The sequence below is a fragment of the Sorex araneus genome, chromosome 10 (genome assembly GCF_027595985.1).
Source record: "Sorex araneus isolate mSorAra2 chromosome 10, mSorAra2.pri, whole genome shotgun sequence".
In the NCBI taxonomy this organism is placed as follows: Eukaryota; Metazoa; Chordata; class Mammalia; order Eulipotyphla; family Soricidae; genus Sorex; species Sorex araneus.
The window spans coordinates 3530105-3541561 of record NC_073311.1 but is presented as its reverse complement, the minus strand read 5'-3'; positions in this window follow the sequence as shown (position 1 = coordinate 3541561).

Below are 11457 nucleotides of genomic sequence, written 5' to 3'. Positions count from 1 at the left end.
CACAAGCAAGGCCCAGGTATGCGATTCTAAAACTAAAGCTCCATGCTGCATGGTGACAGAGGCACCAGGCTGTCCCTCCCTGGCTCCCTGCGCGCTCGTTGGCCTGGCTGTCACCTCCACAATGTGCCTCCAGGCGCCATCTTAGCGCACCAACAGCACTGGTTCAGAGATGTTCAATTAAATTCCAAAATGAATTAGTGCCCTACAGAAATGTCTCCGGAACCCAGTCATTTGCAATCTATGCAACCTAGGATTCCAGAAGTGCGTGGCCGTGGCACCCAAGATATTCAAAATGAGCAATGGACAATAAATGATCTAGTATCTGTCCCTGGCAGGTAGGCTTGGATGATGGTAGGAAAATTCGAGCAAAACAAACGCCCCAAATTAGAGATAGAGTATTGGGGAAATTGCTTGCCATGGAGGCAGGGTGAGGACTGGGATGGGGGGAAGGGATATACTGGGGACACTGGTGGAGGAAAATATGCACTAGTGGACAGATGGGTTTTTGATCTTTATGTGGCTGAATCTTGAACATGATAGCTTTGTAAGTATCTCAAGGTGATTCAATAAAAAAAGAAAGTAATGTGGAGTTCATGCCCAATTCAAACAGCTTAATCAATGGCTAAATAAATAGCAGTACTCCTACATTGATAGATATATATACATACATATAATATATATATCGATATGGAAATTGGGAACCCAAAGTATGGCTCAGGAACTAAAGGTACTTGCTCTGCCAGGGTGAGGTCCTGAGTAGTTCCCATAACTCAGGATCCCCTGGTGTCACATCAGAGTGTATAATCTCTGACACACAGCCAGATGAGCAAGAGCATAAAAATGAGTGTAACCCAGATAATCCCCCAACTGAAGATTGTGAGCGTGTGGCCAGGTGTGCACCCCCACCAGCCTATGTGTGAGATTCCAGCGACTCCAGTGAGTGCAGTAGCCTGAATGTATACAACCATCACAGCCCAAGTGAGATCAACTCGACATAGGCAAGAGTAACCAAAGTGTATGGCCCCAGGCCATAGTGACAAAGGGGAAGCAAAGGAAAGCAAGAAAATAAGTTGATGAGTTTTAAAAAAAGAGAGGTGTGCTGAAAGTAAATAAAGGACCAAACATGATAACCTCTCAGTATCTGCATTGCAAACCATAATGCCCAAAAGTAGAGAGAGATTATGGGGAATATTGTCTGCCATGGAGGCAGTGGGAGAGTGGGAGGGTGGAAAATGTGGAGGTATACTGAGAATATTTGTGGTAAGGAATGTGCACTGGTGGAGAGATGGATGTTTGATCATTGTGTGATTGTAACTCAGACATGAAAGCTTGTAACTATATCTCACAGTGAATCAATAAATTTTTTTAAAAATTAAATTAAATTTTTTAAAAAGAAAAACTCTCGGGGGCCGGAGCGATAGCACAGTGGGTAGGGCGTTTGCCTTGCACGCGGCCGACCCGGGTTCGATCCCCGGCATCCCATATGGTCCCCCAAGCACTGCCAGGAGTAATTCCTGAGTGCAGAGCCAGGAGTGTCCCCTGAGCATTGCTGGGTGTGACCCAAAAAGAAAAAATAAATAAATAAATAAATAAATAAATAAATAAATAAATAAAAAGAAAAACTCTCTAGGTTCTTTAGTGTCTAAAAAACCCTTCTTTTTCTAGTGTCCCCTTTTCCTATGGTATGGCTGAACCTGGATTCCCCATGGAATGTGGACACACAGAACAGGCATGTCCCAGAATTTGGCACTGATAACCGAATCTGCCTGAAGAGACATTTTTGGAATTCACATGTGAAATAGGTGGGGGGGGAAGGCCCTTGACTTTGTTTCTGTGGTTTTTGTTTTGATCTGGTTTGGGGCCATAGCAGACAGTGTTCAGAGATCACTCCTGGAAGAGCATGGGAACACTGAGTGATGCTGGGATGGAAGCAGTCAGCTGCATGCAATGGAAATGCCTCCCCCCGGACAATATCCCCAGTTCTGGTCCCTGACTCTGATCTGCCTGTCCAGGCGAGATGGCTGGAATGGTTGCAGGACTATTTTTTAAAGGGCAGAGAAATATCGAGTGCCACTGATGAGTGGGAAAAGAGCACCAAATGTGCCCAGATTTGCACGGTGATGATCTCTATGTGCCCAACTGTCACACTGTTCCCTCATACAACTTCTCAGCATTTAAAATCAACTTGTCAACATTGTGTCTCAAAAACAAAACAAACTACTTTAGGAGAATATACCAAAAAGCGGAGACATTGCTTTGCCCCTTTTCACTGCTAAATTTCTTCATGAAAGGGGGTGACAAGGGGAAGCAGACAGTGAAAACTTTGGGAGAGGGTTAGGGGGGCTAGAAATAGCATGAAATATTGACCTTCCCTCTTTATATCTTCAATTTGTTCCAGAGATCTTAAGACTAAATTCTTCTCAATGGGGACAATTTCTCACAGCTACTTTTCCTGGACAGTCCCAGACCATGAGCATAGCTCAAGTCTGTGTGGCCCTTCAAAGCACTTTCATCTACTTTGCTGAACTCGGCATTGAAACAAGCCTTTGAGAGTGCCTGAATCTCTTATGAGAGAGAATGGGTAACAGAGAGCCAGGCAGACTGGCTCAGAGTCATTTAGGTGGAAGATGAGAACACTAGAACTGAAATTCAAGTCTTTGAACCAAAACTATTTCCTTGAAAGCATTTGTTTGTCCAGGGGACACTCTTGGGAACGGTCACAAAATTAAATTGAACCAGACTGAACCTAATCCAAATGATGTGTGATGAGGTGCAAAGGACTCTTCAGTGAACCATTTTGGGCAGGGGAGATGGCTCAAAAAGTGGGTGCAGATGCCAGGTTTGATTCCCAGAATGAAATGGTTCCAGACACTGCTAGAAACAACCTTCCCCACCCCATGTAGTGTTGCTATGTGTGGTCCAAAAGTGGAGAGAGAAAGAAAGAAGGAAGGCCCTCGACCCACCCTCGGCGCCATCTTGATGCCACAATCCACAGAGAAGCGCAGGCATTCTGGTGAGCAACGCGGCCCGGACAATGCTCCGGACCCGAATCGGGGCCAGCAACACCGGGGGGCCGGAGGGAGGAGGTGCCGCCTGCACACCTTCTCCGGATGGAACCCCGGCGACACTGAGCAGCAACTAACACGGCTCCAGGATTCGGGACTGGGACAGATCCGAGCTGCGTGGCCGCTAGCGCAGCTGCGCGACCTTTTCTCTCAGAGAGCCAGCCCTGTGTAACCTCAGAGATCCAGCACCTGAGTAACCTCAGAGAGCCAGCACTTGTGCAACCTCCGAGAGCCAGCCCTGTGTAACCTCAGAGAGCCAGCCCTGTGTAACCTCAGAGAGCCAGCCCTGTGTAACCTCAGAGATCCAGCACCTGAGTAACCTCAGAGAGCCAGCACCTGTGCAACCTCCGAGAGCCAGCCCTGTGTAACCTCAGAGAGCCAGCCCTGTGTAACCTCAGAGAGCCAGCACCTGAGTAACCTCAGAGAGCCAGCCCTGTGTAACCTCAGAGAGCCAGCACCTGAGTAACCTCAGAGAGCCAGCACTGTGTAACCTCAGAGAGCCAGCACCTGAGTAACCTCAGAGAGCCAGCACCTGAGTAACCTCAGAGAGCCAGCACTGTGTAACCTCAGAGAGCCAGCCCTGTGTAACCTCAGAGAGCCAGCCCTGTGTAACCTCAGAGAGCCAACCCTGTGCAACCTCCGAGAGCCAGCACCTGTGCAACCTCCAAGAGCCAGCACCTGAGTAACCTCAGAGAGCCAGCACCTGTGTAACCTCAGAGAGCCAGCCCTGTGTAATCTCAGAGAGCCAGCCCTGTGTAACCTCAGAGAGCCAGCACCTGAGTAACCTCAGAGAGCTAGCCCTGTGTAACCTCAGAGAGCCAGCCCTGTGTAACCTCAGAGAGCCAGCACCTGAGTAACCTCAGAGAGCCAGCCCTGCGCAACCTCAGAGAGCCAGCCATGTGTAACCTCAGAGAGCCAGCACCGGCACAACCTCAGAGAACCAGCACCTGAGTAACCTCAGAGAGCCAGCCCTGTGTAACCTCAGAGAGCCAGCACCTGTGTAACCTCAGAGAGCCAGCCCTGTGTAACCTCAGAGAGACAGCACCTGTGTAACCTCAGAGAGCCAGCACCTGAGTAACCTCAGAGAGCCAGCCCTGTGTAACCTCAGAGAGCCAGCACCTGTGCAACCTCCGAGAGCCAGCACCTGAGTAACCTCAAAGAACCAGCACCTGCGTAACCTCAGAGAGCCAGCACCTGAGTAACCTCAGAGAGCCAGCACCTGCGCAACCTCAGAGAGCCAGCCCTGTGTAACCTCAGAGAGCCAGCACCTACGTAACCTCGGAGAGCCAGCATCTGTGTAACCTCAGAGAGCCAGCCCTGTGTAACCTCAGAGAGACAGCCCTGTGTAACCTCAGAGAGCCAGCCCTGTGTAACCTCAGAGAGCCAACCCTGTGTAACCTCAGAGAGCCAGCCCTGCGTAACTTCAGAGAGCCAGCCCTGCGCAACCTCAGAGAGCCAGCCCTGTGTAACCTCAGAGAGCCAGCCCTGTGTAACCTCAGAGAGCCAGCACCTGTGTAACCTCAGAGAGCCAGCACCTGTGTAACCTCAGAGAGCCAGCATGCATGTGCCATCCCATACATCTAAGCAACAACCCCCATGACAAATGGAGTTATTAATATGAATAAATTTTTACTGCGTGTTGTTAAAAAAAAAGAGGTAGAAATCAGAAGGGAACACCTAGTAGAGACTATTGGGAGGACCCACTCAGGTTGAAAGCTGCATGCCAAAAGTAGACTATAGACCGAACATGATGGCCATTCAATAAATACCTCTATTGCAAACTACAACATCCAACAGGAGAGAGAACAAAAGGGAATGCCCTGCCACAGAGGCAGGGTGGGGTGGTGGGGGTTGGGGTGGGGGTGGTGGGAGGGATACTGGGAACATTGATTGAGGAGAATGGGCATTGGTGGAGGGATATAAATGAAATGCAAACATGAAAAAAAAAAGAAAAAAAGAAGGAAGGCTGGAAGGCAGGGAGGCAGGGAGGAGGAGGAGGAAGGAATGATGGAAGGAAGGAAGGAAGGAAGGAAGGAAGGAAGGAAGGAAGGAAGGAAGGAAGGAAGGAAGGAAGGAAGGAAGGAAGGAAGGAAGGAAGGAAGGAAGGAAGGAAGGAAGGAAGGAAGGAAGGAAAAGATCAGTGATTCCCACCCCCTCTTCCAACAACATTGATTCCCATTCTGGAGAATGATTTCAGGCTTATTTTTCTTTTAGTGTTTCTAGGAATCAAACCCAGATTGATTTGATTTGATCACACCCAAGAGTCACACTTTGTTGTGAGTCACATACCAGGACTGATTTCAGCCTAAACCACGTGCTCAGGTGCTTGTTCTCTGGAGCCTGGGCCAAGCTCTGCATATTCTCTGACCATCCTGCATCTGGTGGTGTCATGCCTAGCTCCCACAGTGGCAGTCACTTTGTTCAAAGTGAGAGGGGAAGTGTCATCCAAGGAAGATCCAAAGGACATTCTATGCTAAGGAGACAGACTACAGCTACAGCTCGCTGCCATTCTGCTCTCCTCCATCCAGCTGGCATCTTGAGAATTAGCCATTTCTCAGCAGTAGAAAGGTCACAGGCCATATTTGGGGGGCCTGGCCCTGTTAGCTTCCAGGGACAAGCAAGAACTTAAATGGTTCAGATTGAAGATGGATCCCTTTCTCTTTGGGCCTGGAACTGAGCAGAATATGTGTTCTAGTAATAGATTCCACCCGGGAACCCCCACTTTAAAAGGATGCAGCAGGCAGTGTGGTATGAACTGCCGTGAACTGCTGTGAGTCCCCATTTCCAGAAATTAGCCTTCAATTAAACAATGTTAGTCCCTTCTTCATTTCTGATTACCAGTCATATATTTCTGATATTGGTGGCAGTATGTTGAGCATGGGTTTCAATTAGAACACCAAACTTTGATGCTATAGATAAAGGAATACATCAGGGGGATAAATAAAATGAAAAAATTTGCCTGGAATCTCTCAGAACTCCAATTTTTCTTATGATTTTAAGTAAAGTTAATATTTCCCTTGGCCCAAGAGAAATGAACATGTAAGAATCAAATTTGGGGACATGAGACATGGTACAGGGAATAGGATCTTATACGTAATCAATCCCTGGCACACATATGTTCCCCTGAATTTAGGCTAGGCGTCATCCCCGAGCACAAAGCCATGAGTAAGCCCTGAGCACTTCTGGGTATGGTCCACTCTTTCCCCAAAGAATCAAATCTGAGGGGCTGGAGCAATAGCACAGCAGGTAGGGCGTTTGCCTTGCACACGGCCAACCCGGGTTCAATTCCCAGCATCCCATATGGTCACCTGAGCACCAGCAGGAGTAATTCCTGAGTGAAAAGCCAGGAGTTACCCCTGTGCATCACCGGGTGTGATCCAAAAAGAAAAAAAATACAATAAAGACTAAATTGTTTACTTATTTTAAAAAAAAGAATCAAATCTGAAACCCTACAACTGAATTGCTTTATTGAATTTTCAGGCATCTAGTAGGAAATTCCATTCAGCAGGCCAGTGTACTTTAAATCACTGAAAATGGTGTTTACTTATGTATAAAATATGTTCACTGCAATTGTCTTGGTATTAGTAAAAAAAAAAATGAAAAAATATGTAAGAACATTCTAAACGTACACACAGGGGAATTCAATTCACTGTTATGCAATCACTGGTTATGAGAACAGGGAAATGCTAATGATATAATATAGAGAAAAGCAAGATATACAATTGTATATCTTATCATTACAGCTATAATACTTATAGTTCACTATAATTATAGCTAAGAAGAAATAAATTATTTTAAAATATTCATGGGAAAATATAAAAAAAGTTCTTTAAGATGGTTATAACATTTTTATAATAAAGACTAAATTTCTAGGTGATACAGAATATTACAAAGCCAATTACATATTTAGAAATCAATATAAATCTCTTCATAAACTACCATTTATCATTGAAGTGAAAGTCCAAGTAATTATTTTTATGATTTATTCAGCATATGTCATCTTAAAAATTTAACTAATGTTTGGCTACACAGCAAAGAATAATTAACAATATAATTAATCAAATTGCTGTTTATATTTCTATGTCAAAGCTAATCACTTTCAATTTTTTATTTTATGGGAGAAGTTGTCCTTTTAATAAAGCCTTTTGGCATCCACAGGTAAGTTCAAATGTATTTCACATGTCTTAATTCACAACCTTACTATCAATAGCTGAAATCTATAACCATCGTTCTCATTGATGCCTAGAGCAAAGACGTAGAGTTTTGCTTTGTCTCTGTTTTTGTTTGTGGGCCACACCCACAGTGCTCAGGGCTTATTCCTGGCTCTGTGTTCAAGTATCTCCTGGAGAAACTCAGGAAGCCCTATGGAGTGTCAAGTATTGGAACCTGGGTCAGAGGGATGCAAAATAAGTCCTCAACCTCTGTGCTCTCTCGTGAACTCCAGCATAGATTTCCCCTAAGCTACACGAACAAAACTATCTTCAGAATTCCCATTCATTCAATTGTTCTGTGTTGGAGATTTAAATGATTACACATATCCCATCTGGACTAAACTGATAATCATAAAAATCATTCCTTGCCTGTTTTCTCTGGCTGTTGCATCTGTTGCCTATGCACACTACAGGGATGAGCACTGTCAGCATCTCATCAGCAGTCACAGGAAAGATTTCATCCAGCCTGACGGATCCATTGAAGACAGAAAAATTGGATAGTCATTGTCAGTTTTTCTCCAATATGAAACCATACTAGGAATCTTGAGACAGTCCATTATTATAGTTAAAAACAAACAAAAACCCGGTAGCTGGCATAAATAGTAGAGCAGCATATGGTCCTCGAAGCCCCATCAGCAGCAGCCTCTGAGTGCAGAACCAGGGGTAAACTCTGAGCACCACCAGCTGACAAAACAAAAAATCATATATCCTGATGCCAAGGGTGATGACAAACTTTTTAATGATCTTTTCCTTTATGCATGGGCATTCAGTCTATTAAATGTGTAAATAAATAAAATGTGTTTTAATATTTCCAAGAGAGCCACACATGTATAGCTGCAGTAGATTTATTGAGGGAATTCAGAAGCTCTGAGTCTTCCAGTTGCATGGGACCATTCTTGGATTTAAAGTGTCTCCAAGGAGCCCCTCTAATTAATGCACAACACTCAAGACACTATTTAATAAATACTGAGCTTCCTCTAAGTGGCACAAAATTAACACCCTTTATTGAACATTTGCCCAATATGCTTCTAGGTGCTGAGATTGTCCACCAAAACTTTATATTTCTGGAAGAAAAGGAGAGAAATCTGGAGCAAAAGCAGTTTGGAAATATATGCATATATATGCATATATATCCTATGTGTAATCATATATAATTACATACATGTGTAATTATGTATAAAGAACTCTTTCTGTACTGTATATTTAGTAAGTCTGGTCAACAGGAAACTCTCTGGGGAAGAAATTAACTGAATAAATCAAAATGTACAGGCTGCAAAGCGTGAACTGGTATCACAGTGTCTCCAAACAACAGATACTAAAGAATGCTTTTTTCCTGTGAGCTTAATCTGCTCTGCTTAATGCTTAGAGTTTGTTCCTTCAAAAGCTTGCAACTGATTTGACATTGGTTATTTGCCGACAGGCAAAAGACATCTGCTGCCAAAGAAGAACCCTTTTGCCCATATGTTCTTGAAAATGCTCCTTATGAAAAAATCTTCCTGGGAAGACCAATGACAATTTACTGTTGGTAATTTCTGATTAGCTTATTAGTAGTTCCACTGAGTTTACCAACTCATGATTACAAAACAGCTAAGGATTTCTTCAATATCTTTTTAGTTTGTGCAGGTCAGAGTCACCTCCTGGGGTTCTGGACTCCAGACACCAATCCCTGGAATTAATGAAGAATCATGCCAAATGTGACCTCACAAGTCTTAAGCTCGAGGGAAAGATGTTCAAGGTTTTGATGAACCTGGATCTAGTAACAGAGAAAAATATTAAATACAGTAAAAAAACCCTTCAAAGTATTTCTCTTTCAGATAAGATCTTATTTAGACTTCAAGATTGAGGGGGGAAAATCGGCTTCGCTCTTTTGCCATCACATCCAAAACGGGTGAAGCTGCTTCCTTCTTTTCCCTGCTTGGAGAAGCAGCTCTGAGTAAGCTTTTGAAGAGGGTAACACATAAAAAAATCTGTAAAGTGCATCAAACAGAAATGTCATCTATTGAAGACTTGGGTAGGGGGTATTGTTACACAAACCTGAGTGACTGGTTTTGCTCCCCTGAGTTTGAGAGATTAAAATATAAGAAGATTCGAGCTTGAAATTCTGACCAAAGACCATCTTCTGTCCTGAACTCTATAGAGCACATTTCTATAGGGTAGCTATCAGAAAGTAGAGGGTGTGTGTGTGTGTGTGTGTGTGTGTGTGTGTGTGTGTGTGTGTGTGTGTGTGTGTGTAAGATGTGTAGGAGAAAGACATAAAGAGCCAAAGAGAAACACAGATGACAAGAGATGGAGAGAGAATGTTAAGCAGCCCAGCTTTCAGTTTCAGGAGCACTGCTGACCAGATAGTAGCACTAAGAAGATAGCAGGGAATCCAGGTGCTATTCTGGCCTTTTGGTAAACAAATTATTTTAGGTCACTCTTGCCTAGCAAGAGGTAAGAAACTCAGGGCATACATGCGGTGTAAATGCATCTATATTGATGTGGACAGAAGTTTGTTTTCATCAAAATTATCTGAGCTGATCCGGAGCTCCTTCCCACTTCACCCTCTCTTCCCCTCCCCCACTCCTGCCATCCAGGGGGTGCCCCACTGCATCTTGCACTGTAGTGCAAACAGATCCCCGCAAAGAGAGAGGAAGATAAAATGAATTTAAATTCCAAAGGGGTTGCAGGGCTGGTTTCCTAGTCCCCGAGTCAGCAATGTATTTGTGAAAATTCAGCCTTTTTGTCTCCCAGTAAAAAGGAGCTAAATCTACATCGGTGGCCAGTCTAGGGTTGCTATTCTTTGCATTTTCTATTGCAGTGAATGAGAGTGAATGAAGTGGCCTGGACCCTTCATTTGATCTACTCAATTGCATAAAGTGACAGAATTCTAATATATTTGTTTAATGCTCTGCAATGGGCTTTCACTTTTTTTTTGCTTGCAAATGAAGCATCCATGGGCAAAGTTTCTTCCCCCCTTTACATCAGGACATATTTCATAACTCGGGTCGTGGTTTGAAGTGATCTTGAGAGGAGTTTGAGATTCCAAAGGCAGAAAATAAAGAAACAGATGTGAAGTTATTGTAAATTCCTAGAGTGGACTCTGGGGCTATTGTGCCCCCTCTGCGGGCGGTCCAGGGGCTGTGCCTTTCATGCTGTAATTGAAACATATTAATTAGATAATTTGTTGTTAGTTTAAACGAAACAAATGCATCCCTTTGGAGGTTGCACAGCCAGTCAGTTGGGCTGCTTTTGTTTTATTTTTGTTTGGGTGTCCCTGGGCGTATGTGACTTTAGGAGGGGGGGAAATGACATTTATACAAAGAATTTGAGAACTGAGATTTTCCATCTCCTAAATGGATACTTTTTACCAAACATAAATAAGCAAATAAGGGTTCCACTTGTAAAATATAAACCCGACCTCCTCCCTTGTACCTCAAGGATGTGGAATAGTACTTAGTACAAACTAATGTGAGACCTATGGCTTGCAGTGCTAAGTTCAAGTACTTCTCCCACCCCTAACTTCTGATCAACACTGCACTGTAAAAGCCTGGTCAGCTTTTCCTGCTGCACAGACACTGAATGTTCCCATCTTTTAGAAGAACTAAATAGGTAACTATAATATTGACACCATGTGGAGGATTCTGACACCTCTCCAGAGTCTCCAGGTTTCCCTAGCACCCCACCCAGGCAATGGAAAGGAACACTTGTGCAGCATTTGATAACATGCACAAAATTTGTCTATTATGTAAGCAGGGCCCCCGAATGGCAGAGAAAGTCCTTGATAAAGTCTAATACACAATAAAGTAAAAGCCCTAAAGTAACAGAATGGCTGTGCCTTTATATTAGCTATCTAAGAGGGAAACTCAAAACTGCCCCAATTTACAAAAGAGAAAAGAATAGAACTTCTCTGATCGCAGAGCATAAGCGCCCCCACCCCAATCCTTTGGGCCTGGAAGAGGTTCTGTCCTTTACACTTTTATTTTGAAGCTGTGTGTATTGACTTTGGACTTGAGCCAGGTGAAAAGATTTAACATAACAAAGAGGCCCATTGAAGGTATCATAGTTATAAACTTCCTTATTTGTGGGGCACTTAAGCTAAAAGGGGTATAAGTCTCAATGCTGGGAGAGGGTGGAGACAGGCATGGAGTAGCATGGAGGCAAAGTGTTTGTGCTGCCTCTGGGCTTAGGATCAAGGTCCA